The sequence below is a fragment of the Triticum aestivum genome, chromosome 2B (genome assembly GCF_018294505.1).
Source record: "Triticum aestivum cultivar Chinese Spring chromosome 2B, IWGSC CS RefSeq v2.1, whole genome shotgun sequence".
NCBI lineage: Eukaryota > Viridiplantae > Streptophyta > Magnoliopsida > Poales > Poaceae > Triticum > Triticum aestivum.
In genome coordinates this window covers 407,200,659-407,210,171 of record NC_057798.1, presented here as the reverse complement: position 1 = coordinate 407,210,171, position 9,513 = coordinate 407,200,659, and positions in this window count along the sequence as shown.

Sequence of the window (9,513 nt, the reverse complement as noted above, 5' to 3'; positions counted from 1 at the left end):
CCTAGATAACTTCATACTCACTGTACCAAATGCTCCATATGACTGTAGTAAACCTTGTGGTGGAGTTAGATTGCTTGTTTGGTCAATCATGGTTTGGTATAGATTTAGTATTGTAGTTTTCGGCGAAGATCCAAGGAGATTTGTAGATCGGTGAAATTTTGGTTAATATGTTATGTATCATTTGCTCATCTCATGCCTAGGAGTCAACTTGAATTATATCAAAATTCTAGGAGTTACATGTGATTTACTATATTTGTTCTAATGTCTATTTTAATTCTTAACAATGTAGTTGTTTCATGTGGATAATTGTTGGTGCACTATGTAGTTGTACGATATGCCTCTGTACAAGTATTTATGAAGTATTCCCATGCATAGATTTATGGGATTTTATTCTAAGCTTTGCTTGATTATTTAATTATAAAATACTTCATGTTTGATTATTTTCATTTTTAGTAGTATGCATATATCTTAGTTATGGTCTCTAGAATCATTCTCAAATATGTTGCATGTGTGCTCTATATATTAAAGTCATGTCATGCTCTAGGTTGTTGTTTATCCAAACTCTATGTGTTATCTAGTTTTCTTCACACTATTTTTCATGAACATGATACATTATATTATATAGCCTATGTAGTTTAGTGATGTTTTAGATACTAAACTAAGCACTAGATTGAGCCATATTTGTTGCTTGTATTGCATTTCTTAGCTAGTTGTCTGTTGGCGTGCAAGACACACATGGTGGTGTAGCACTTTCGTGGTAGTATATCAATTAGTTATCATCCCAATGAAGAGCAGATGAGAGTATTTATAAGTAGCGTTTCTATCACACACAAGTTGTCACAGTTCTTATGTGAAGAAAGTGCTTGTGATCTGGAAACACTGTTACTGTCCCAAGAGGCAAATAAACCTGAGTGATAAATAAAACGGGTTGTTAGCAACGCGAGTAATAACACTTGAAAGTAAAGACATAAATAAAACAGAAAGTAGAGTTGTGTTTCTTGCAATAGAGAGGTTAGGAATGGAGAGAGTTCAGTTCATGGTAAATATCAAGTGTGCCAGTGCAACAGTAATACCAGTTACATTGTATCATGAGTATAGTGTTTGATTTGTTTATTCAGTAGGCGGATCACCCTAAAGTCATGGAACTCCTCCTCGCGGGATTATATTCCATTCTATGGTCCTGCTTCGCCTTCGCCATAAAGTGTTCATCTCCACAAGTAAGTTCCTTGGATTGAAACCAGGCATTAAGTTTAATGGATCACCACTATCTCATATTGTCTTCGGTCCTCATAGATGCATCCACCTGTCACGTCAGAGGTCGTAGATTTCCTAAATAATATGTGTTACATGTGTAGGTCTTGAGATCATGTTGCATGAGCCCTTAAATTGGACCACACGCATAGAGTTCACCACAGTATAACAACTTACTAGACAGATCATAAGACTACATGAACAAATGATGACATATAGATCAGGCACAAATGAATCTTAGCACTCACCTACATCCAATGTTGAGGATATCACTTATCGTTATCATCTCGATCAGCTAGGGATTAGAGATTAACCAGCCGATTAATCAACTTTATCGGTCAACTATTAATCGGATATTTTTTGCATATCCAGGTTCCCAACACTAAAATACACTATATTCAACACCAAAACAATATTGGACAGATATGTTACCTTGATTCCTCGCCTTTGAATCCTCGTATAATGACAAAATAATAGGGCAACAATACAAATTGCGTAACAAGGTCCACAAAACACAAATAAACATAGTTTTGCAAACATAGTGCTATGGATAGGTCCAATTTGTCGGTAGATTCCCGATAAATCGCTTGTTAGAGCGATAAATCGGGCCAACAGATAAACAGTGAAGATAAGTTTATAATATTATTGGTCAACCCCCGAGTAGCGATAAATTGGAAGATTAATCGCCGAATCGGAAGATTTTTTGAACAATGCCTACATCTACCATGCTTATGGAGAACTAACCATGCATCATAAGAGAATAACCAATAATCTCGGTGAATAAACCAACGAAAACCATATCAATCACACTTGAAAGATCCACGATGAAATGAATGATCCAAATAATTTTGTTCTCTAGATGAGTATGAATAGAGTTTACAACTTGTTCACACAACCTGGAATTCCTATTACAATTGTCGTGGTGGGCGCATGACAGATGCCAAGGGATGGCTAAAGAGAGGAGGAGGCTCGAGGGCACTGGTGGGCTCCAGAGGCGAGGTCGGCATGAGCGAGCGCGGGACGCAAGATATACCCAGGTTCGGGGCTCTCCGGAGAGATAACACCCCTAGTCCTACCGAGTGTGGTTGATATGCAAAAATACAAAGTTTCTCCTAGAGCTGTTTGGAGGAAGAAGGAGGGCTGGCCAGGGCTTAGGCTGCTCCCTCTTCATGTGTGTGTTTGTGTGTTCTACTGATCTGCTGGCTACTTCTCTTCGTGCTTGCTCGTATGCATGAGGGATCCTGGGGGGTTTTATAGGCCAACCCCCTGGGGTACAATGGTAATGTTACAAGGCCGTAGGGCCGGGTTGTCAGCGTCTGGGAACCCAGAGCTGGGACCCGCCGGGTGCCAGGGCTCGCCGGGTTCTCCTATGTGCGGACCCTCCTTGCTTAGGGGTACTGTGCACCGTCTTGTCGATCGTCAGGGAGTGGTCGGGTTGAGTCAGGTACAGTGGCACTCCATCAGGTCGCCGCTTGCTGGCGTCAGTAGTGAGGACGGGGGCACTGTTGCCACGCCAGCCCTGGTCAGCAGGTATGTGAGGGGCACTGTTGCCACGCTCCAGCTGACCAGAGGCATGGGTGCAGCACTGTTGCCTCAGTCATTGGTAGATGGAGACTCGTCCCATCGTACGGCCTGGAAGGGATGGGAGCTGACCCATGGCTGGGTTGAGGAACACGCCAAGGGCGGTGCTGGCTTGTTGGGGAAGTCTTGGGGTGCCAGGTTTGGCTGCCTTGAGCTGGTTGTTGGGGCCGAGTCGAGGAGCTTGGTCGGGTTGGAGAGTTCGGCCGGGTCAAGGGGCTTGGCCGGGTCGAGTGACCCGGCCAAGCGCAAGACGGCTTGAGAGGCGATGCTAGCCCTATTATTTTTGAAAAGGATCCGGGTTCCGTTGCCTGCCCGGGGTTCGTGCCCCCTGACAATAGTCCCCGAAGCTGTGAAGGTCCGCCGTCTTCGGATGGGAGGGCCTTCACAGTTTCCCCTGTTGAGGAGGCGAATCTTGCGATGGCCGGGTCCGGCAACACCCACTGTGTGCCGGTTTTGAGAAACCGGATCACAGCATCCCGGCAGCGGCGGGAAACCGGAGGGTCCGCCGAATCTTGAGGCAATCACTTGGGCTTCGCGCGGGCGCCACGGGGCGCCTGGAAGTCGGAGGGGCCGGACAGGCCACACTCATGACGGGACTGGGTGACGTGCTGAGGCCCGCCGCCGCGCGCCATTGTCACACACCTGCGGATTTATTGCAGCGTCCGTAAGTCGGTTGCTCTTCCCCATGCAATTATTGCGTGCGTACGTGCGCACTTATTACGGGGAAGTGGGAAGGGCGAGCGCAAACAATCCCACTTCCCCATGTTTCGAACCGGCCCTTATAAATTAGGGTGAGGGGGCGGCGGACATCATTCTCAATCGTGCTCCCCTGCCTCTTCATCCTCTCTCTGCTTCCCGCGACCGCCGCACTGCGATGCCTGCTGTTTCGAGCAGAGCTCCATCGTCGTTCTCCATCCTTCTTTCTCTTTCATCTTCATTGATGGTGCTATCGTCGGGCTCGTGGATGGGCTCGACCGTCACCCTCGACTACATCACCTACCTCCGCACCACCAGGCGCTTGCCGGGGGAGACAGAGGCTGTTGCGCGCCTGCTGTTGGGCGAGCGAGAGCCGCGGCCCGAGGGTACGGAGCGCGTGGTCTTCTTCCGGCACTTCAAGCGCGGGTTCGGCCTTCCTACGAGCACCTTCTGCCATGACTTCTTGGAGTTCTTTGGGCTCCAGCCCCATCATCTTGGCGCCGGCATCATCGTGCAGCTCTCGGGCTTCATCACCCTTTGCGAGGGGTACCTGGTGGTCGAGCCTATGATCGACCTCGGGGTGTGCTTCTTCTCCTTGAAGCACCAGGGGCCAAGGGCCGAGGAGATGTCCGACTACGGGGCTGCCGTTATCTCGAAGCGGTCGGGCGCTGATTGCCCCAAGATGCCGCTGGAGGATACTACCAAGAAATGGCAGAATTCTTTCTTCTACGTCCGCAATCTCGGCGTGGACCACATCAACTTGCCACCCTTCGTCAACGCGCCGTCGCGGGCGAAGCAGAACTGGCGTTATTACCCCAGGCACCCGTCGCAGGAGATACTCAACCTCTGTGAGTGGGTGTCAGAGATGAAGGCGCGGAGAGGCTCACCGGCACAGACCTCATTGCCGCCTTCATTATGCGTCAGGTTCTACCTCTACAGCAACGCAACTGCCTCATTGGTCAGATGACCGGTCTTCGGGATCCCAACCGCATGTCGGTCATGCGCCTGGGGGCGGACCAGGTCGGGCGCCGGGTCAACGATATCTCCAAGGCCGCGTTGCGGGATAACTGGTAGTTCGGCAAGCCGTCGTATAGCCACGCGAACCCGGCACCCATGGTGAGTCCCAGGTCTTCATACTTTGCTGCTGCACATCTTTTTATTCGTCCTGATGGGACGCGGGAGGTGCTTATGAACGCCATCCGGCATCCTTACGCCCGGGTGCCGTCGCAGGTGGTGCGGCCAAGTCGGAGGAACCCGCGGCCCACGGCGGAGGGAAGGAGGCGGCCACCGACATTGGCACCGGGCACCATGCGGGTAAGCTTTGTTTTTCATATTCCTTGAGTTGCCGGGCGCGACGCGGCATGGGTAATGCTAATGCGATCTGTTGGTGTAGTGGCGCTAGGCGGAGGAGGCGGCGGCGCGGGCGATGCCGGGTCATCGCGGGGGATGCGGGCGGCGAGCGGGCCGCACGGGAAGGACAACGTCGCACCGCGGTCCCCGGCCTGAAGCGCGCGGCGAACCCGACTAGGGGTGTGAGGCCGGACGCCAAGAGGAGGCGTGGGGCTCCACAGGACAGGCCGGCGAGGCACGTCGTTCTGGTGTAGTCGGGGTAAGTTCTCTCTTGCTTGCATCCGAGTGGCCGAGCGGCCCTGCGTGTTGTTTACTTCGTCTTGAACTTCAGGTCACCGATCTCATTGGCAAGGGTGGCGGCGGATGCTGCATCCATCGAGGGCGCCGCGTTCCGAAGGAGCCGGTCCGCCGCCGCCGATCGGGACGAGGAGGAGGAGCTGGTGGATCTGGATCTTGGCCTGGACCCGGCCGACACCGAAGGCTTGCCCTGGAGGGACCAAAATAGGGCCGCGACGGAGCTGGAGGCGGCATCGGCCCAGGCCTAGACCAACGCCGCGGCGACATGGGCGCGAGCCGGCGTGGCTGGAGATGCCGGCGGGGACGGTGGTGGCGGCAACAGTCTTTGAGCCGTCGTCAATGGGGGATCGCGGCCAAGGAGGCCGTGTGGAGGTGGTGGACCTCGACCAGGAGGTCGTGGTTGTTGGGGATGACACCCTGCCGTGGATTGATGCGGTCGAGCGGGCGGGGGTCGACGGGGGCGGCAGCGATGCCGTCTTGGAGGAGGTGTCGCAGATGGCACCGCATGGGGTGCCCGAGGCATCGATGAGCGAGGCACCATTGGTGGTGGCACCACAAGCCACCCTGGCCGTCGAGCCGGCGATGGCGCCGGAGAGGGCGTCGGAAGAGACGCCGGCCGCGGGGGGAGCGGCTAGCGGAGAGCACGCCCTGGTACTCAGGCCAGGGGGGCGCCGACCCACCGGGTAGCTGCCGGCATGGGGTGGGGCCGGCGAGATCTTTGGGCCCCAGACCCAGGAGGAGGCAGCGATGGATGCCGTCAGGCACCGTCTGTGAGGGTGGACGGACCGGATCCAGGCCTTCGCCCAGGCCGAGGTGGAGCATACGTGGGAGGTGGAGCGCGCCGTGATGGTAAGGTCCTCTCCCTTGTCTTCCGCTTTTTTCTCTTTTGTGGCTTCTTCTTTGTTGGGGCGCACTAGTGCACCCACTAGGTGTAGCCCCCGAGGTTCGGGTAAGCTACATAGTAGTTGGGTCGAATCTTAAAATGCCGTCTTGTGCTAATCGTTGCCTTTTTGCAGCAACTGAATTCTCACCGGGTCAGTGCATTCAACCGGCTCCTGGGCAAGTATCGGGAGCTCAAGGAGCAGCTCGCCGCCAAGGAGGAGGAGCTCCGCATCGCCGCAGGTATTTTTCTTGTGCTATTTTTTAGTGGGGTCGCTCTAGCGCACCCACTTGGTGTAGCCGCCGAGATTCGGGCCAACTGCGTAGCAGTTGGGTCGAATCTTAAAACCGGTCCTTTGTTTCTGAATCTTCTTCTTGTAGCCGAGGTGCTGTCTCTGAAGACCCGGCTGTTTCGGGACGGCCTCCACAAAGACCGGCTTGTCACCGACGCTGGCCGGCCTGGGGCCGAGGTGGCGGAGGCGAAGGCAGAGACGGTGGTAGCCCGACGGTCGCTCGACGAAGCCAGCCAGCTGCAGCAGCAGCTGGCGGGCGAGAAGAGCCGTCTTGAGGCCGAGGTGGAGCGCCTTAAGGCGGAATCCGCCAAGGTTGTGGAGGCGCAGCGTGCCCTGGCCGAGGTGGACCAGCAGCGCGGCAAGCTGGCAGACGATAAGGGCCATCTCCAGGCTGAGGTGGAGCGCTTGAAGGGGCTGATGGCTGCGGCGGAGGAGGCCCATCAAGGGGAGACCCGCCGCCCTGAGGCGTCCGAGAAGGCGACCGAGGACAAGGACGCTGAGCTAAAGGCGACCCTTTCCAAGGAGGCCGACTTGGAGAAGGCGCTCCAGGAGTGTCAGGACCCCGACTCAATGTCACATCGATCTAGCCTGTAACACCTCATATCACTTTGCGGCCTCACGCACGGTATTCCCACGGGTGTCGCCTTACCTTTTTCCGGGACCGTTTGCGCCTTTTGGCTCACGTATATGATGATGTCGCTAGCATCCATATGATAAGGAGCCCGGGCTGACATGACTAGTCGTAAACCCAAAGTGGCACAGACTTACAGGGACAGGCATCCATGACCCAGCATCGAACGTGTCGGTCATCAACAAGTGGGTCCGGGCTGTAGCACTGGGATAGCAGGACTCCGGTAAACCGGGCTGTAGCGGGCTAACAGGGCTCCGGTACTCAATGCGTGACATTTCCCCGAAGGGACAGACACAGGAACGAAGAAGGACACATACCGGCCAGCCTAAGTGTTCCGGAGCAGTAGCAAGCTACCATGGCTCAATGGAAACACTAGGAGACATTTCCCGGTAAGAGAGGCTACTAAAGATAAACAACTAGATAGTCAGATCCCACACATACCAAGCATTTCAATCATACACACAATATGCTCGATATGTGCAAATACAACAAGGCATCACAACATGACTCTACGACACAAGTACTTTATTTAAAGGCTCAGAGAGCCATACATAACATACATACAAGTACGGGTCACACGACCCACATTTAAATCATACAGTCATACAAACCAGCAGCGGAAGTAACTTGTCTGAGTACAGACAACTAGTAAAATAAAAGAGGCTTGGGAAGCCTAGCTATACTACGTGGACCTTCACAAGCTCAGGATTACCACCTGGGCCTTAGTCTACTCGTCGATGTCAACGTCTACGAAGAACCCATCAGAAGGGGTTGCAGCACCTTCTGTAAAATGTAAATTATAGCAACGTGAGTACAAAGGTACCCAGCAAGACTTACGTCAGATCCTACATACATGCACATTATCAAGAAGGGTTGGTGGAGTTATTGCAGCAAGCCAGCTTTGACTCTTGGCTAAACTATCCTACGAGACTCCAACTTGAAATGGTTTTGCGCACACGAGTCCACTACTCACCACTTCAATACACTATCGAGAATCCACCTCCGTCTTCCTACGGAGGGCCATCCTCGGCACTCACGCTTATCTTGAGGCTTTTAGTAGTATCCAGTTTACTTGTCTATGCACTGTATAGGCAACCAAGTAGTCCTTTACCGCGGACGCGGGTATTCGAATAGATCATGTTAACCCTGCAGGGGTGTACTTCTTCATACATGTTTCCACCACTTAGCATCTGCACACGACATGTGCTCGGCAGACTTCAAGCGAAAGCCGACGTGGGTGTAGACCACGACCTACCTAAACACCTAAGTCTCTAGTCCAGGTTTATCGCCTATCCAGGTTCCATCCGCAGGGAGTCCGGTCGAGGTTTCCCATACGGCCCCGAACGATGTGTACAGGGTTCCGTGACACCTAACGGGTGCCCGGTATTCCCGGCCACGTACCTACCGCATCACAGCCCACCCCTACGGTCAGCGCTGTCCACGGCCTCCAGTAGGCTACAAACACCAGAAACTACTTGCAACTCCTGGACAGAGGACTAGGGTGAATAAGAAGTCGAGCGGGGTCATATTTCAGGGCCCAATGCATGGTAGTAGCTGTATCTTAAATCACACATACAGATCTTAGTGCTTAAGGTCGGCTTCAATGAAACAACCCACCATGTACTCCTACATGGCCTCTCATCGATACCTTTACCAATCGTGTTCACCACATCACTCTCATTACCGACATGATCATTTCACTCTAGCCCATCACCCAGATGAACCAGACCTGACCCGACTCTAAGCATAGCAGGCATAGCAAGGTAGGAACAACACATACATATGGCTCAATCAATTCCTACACATGCTAGTGGGTTTCATCTAATTACTGTGGCAATGACAGGTCATGCAGAGGAAATGGGTTCAACTACCGTAGCACACAGTAGTTTGAAACGCGTTGTCTTAATGCAGTGAAAGAGAGCAAGAGCGAGAACATGGGATTGTATCGATATGATCAAATGGTTGGTTGCTTGCCTGATGGATCGATGCACGGATACGGTTCTTCGCTAGGGTAATCACGGTACTCCTCGGAGGCAGAACCTGCCGCAAAGAACACCGATACACAACCATCACCAAACAATGTGCGACAATATGATGCATGCATGAAACATGGCAATATGAGTGTGTTGGGCTAATGCAACTAAAACCAGATGGGTTTGAATTAATTTGAACCAAAGATTCAAATTTCAAACTCATAAATGGCCCTTTAAAGTGTTTTATCTTGTTCTGCACTAAACCCCAAGTTAGCTTGTTTAAACATGCATGATACTAGCACAGATGAATAGATTGGATTTTTCTGATCATTTTTCATATATAATTTGTTTGATTTGGAGCTACGGTTGAATTTATATGAATTTTTGAAGTTTGCAACAATTTCTGGAATTTATAAATCATTTTAGATTTGTTTTAATTTCAGAAAAGGTTTACTGCGTCAGCATGAGGTCATGCTGACCTCAGCAAGTCAACAGACCCGGTCTAGGTCAAACCTGACGCGTGGGTCCAGGGTGTCAGTGGCTAATTAACTAATTTAATTTA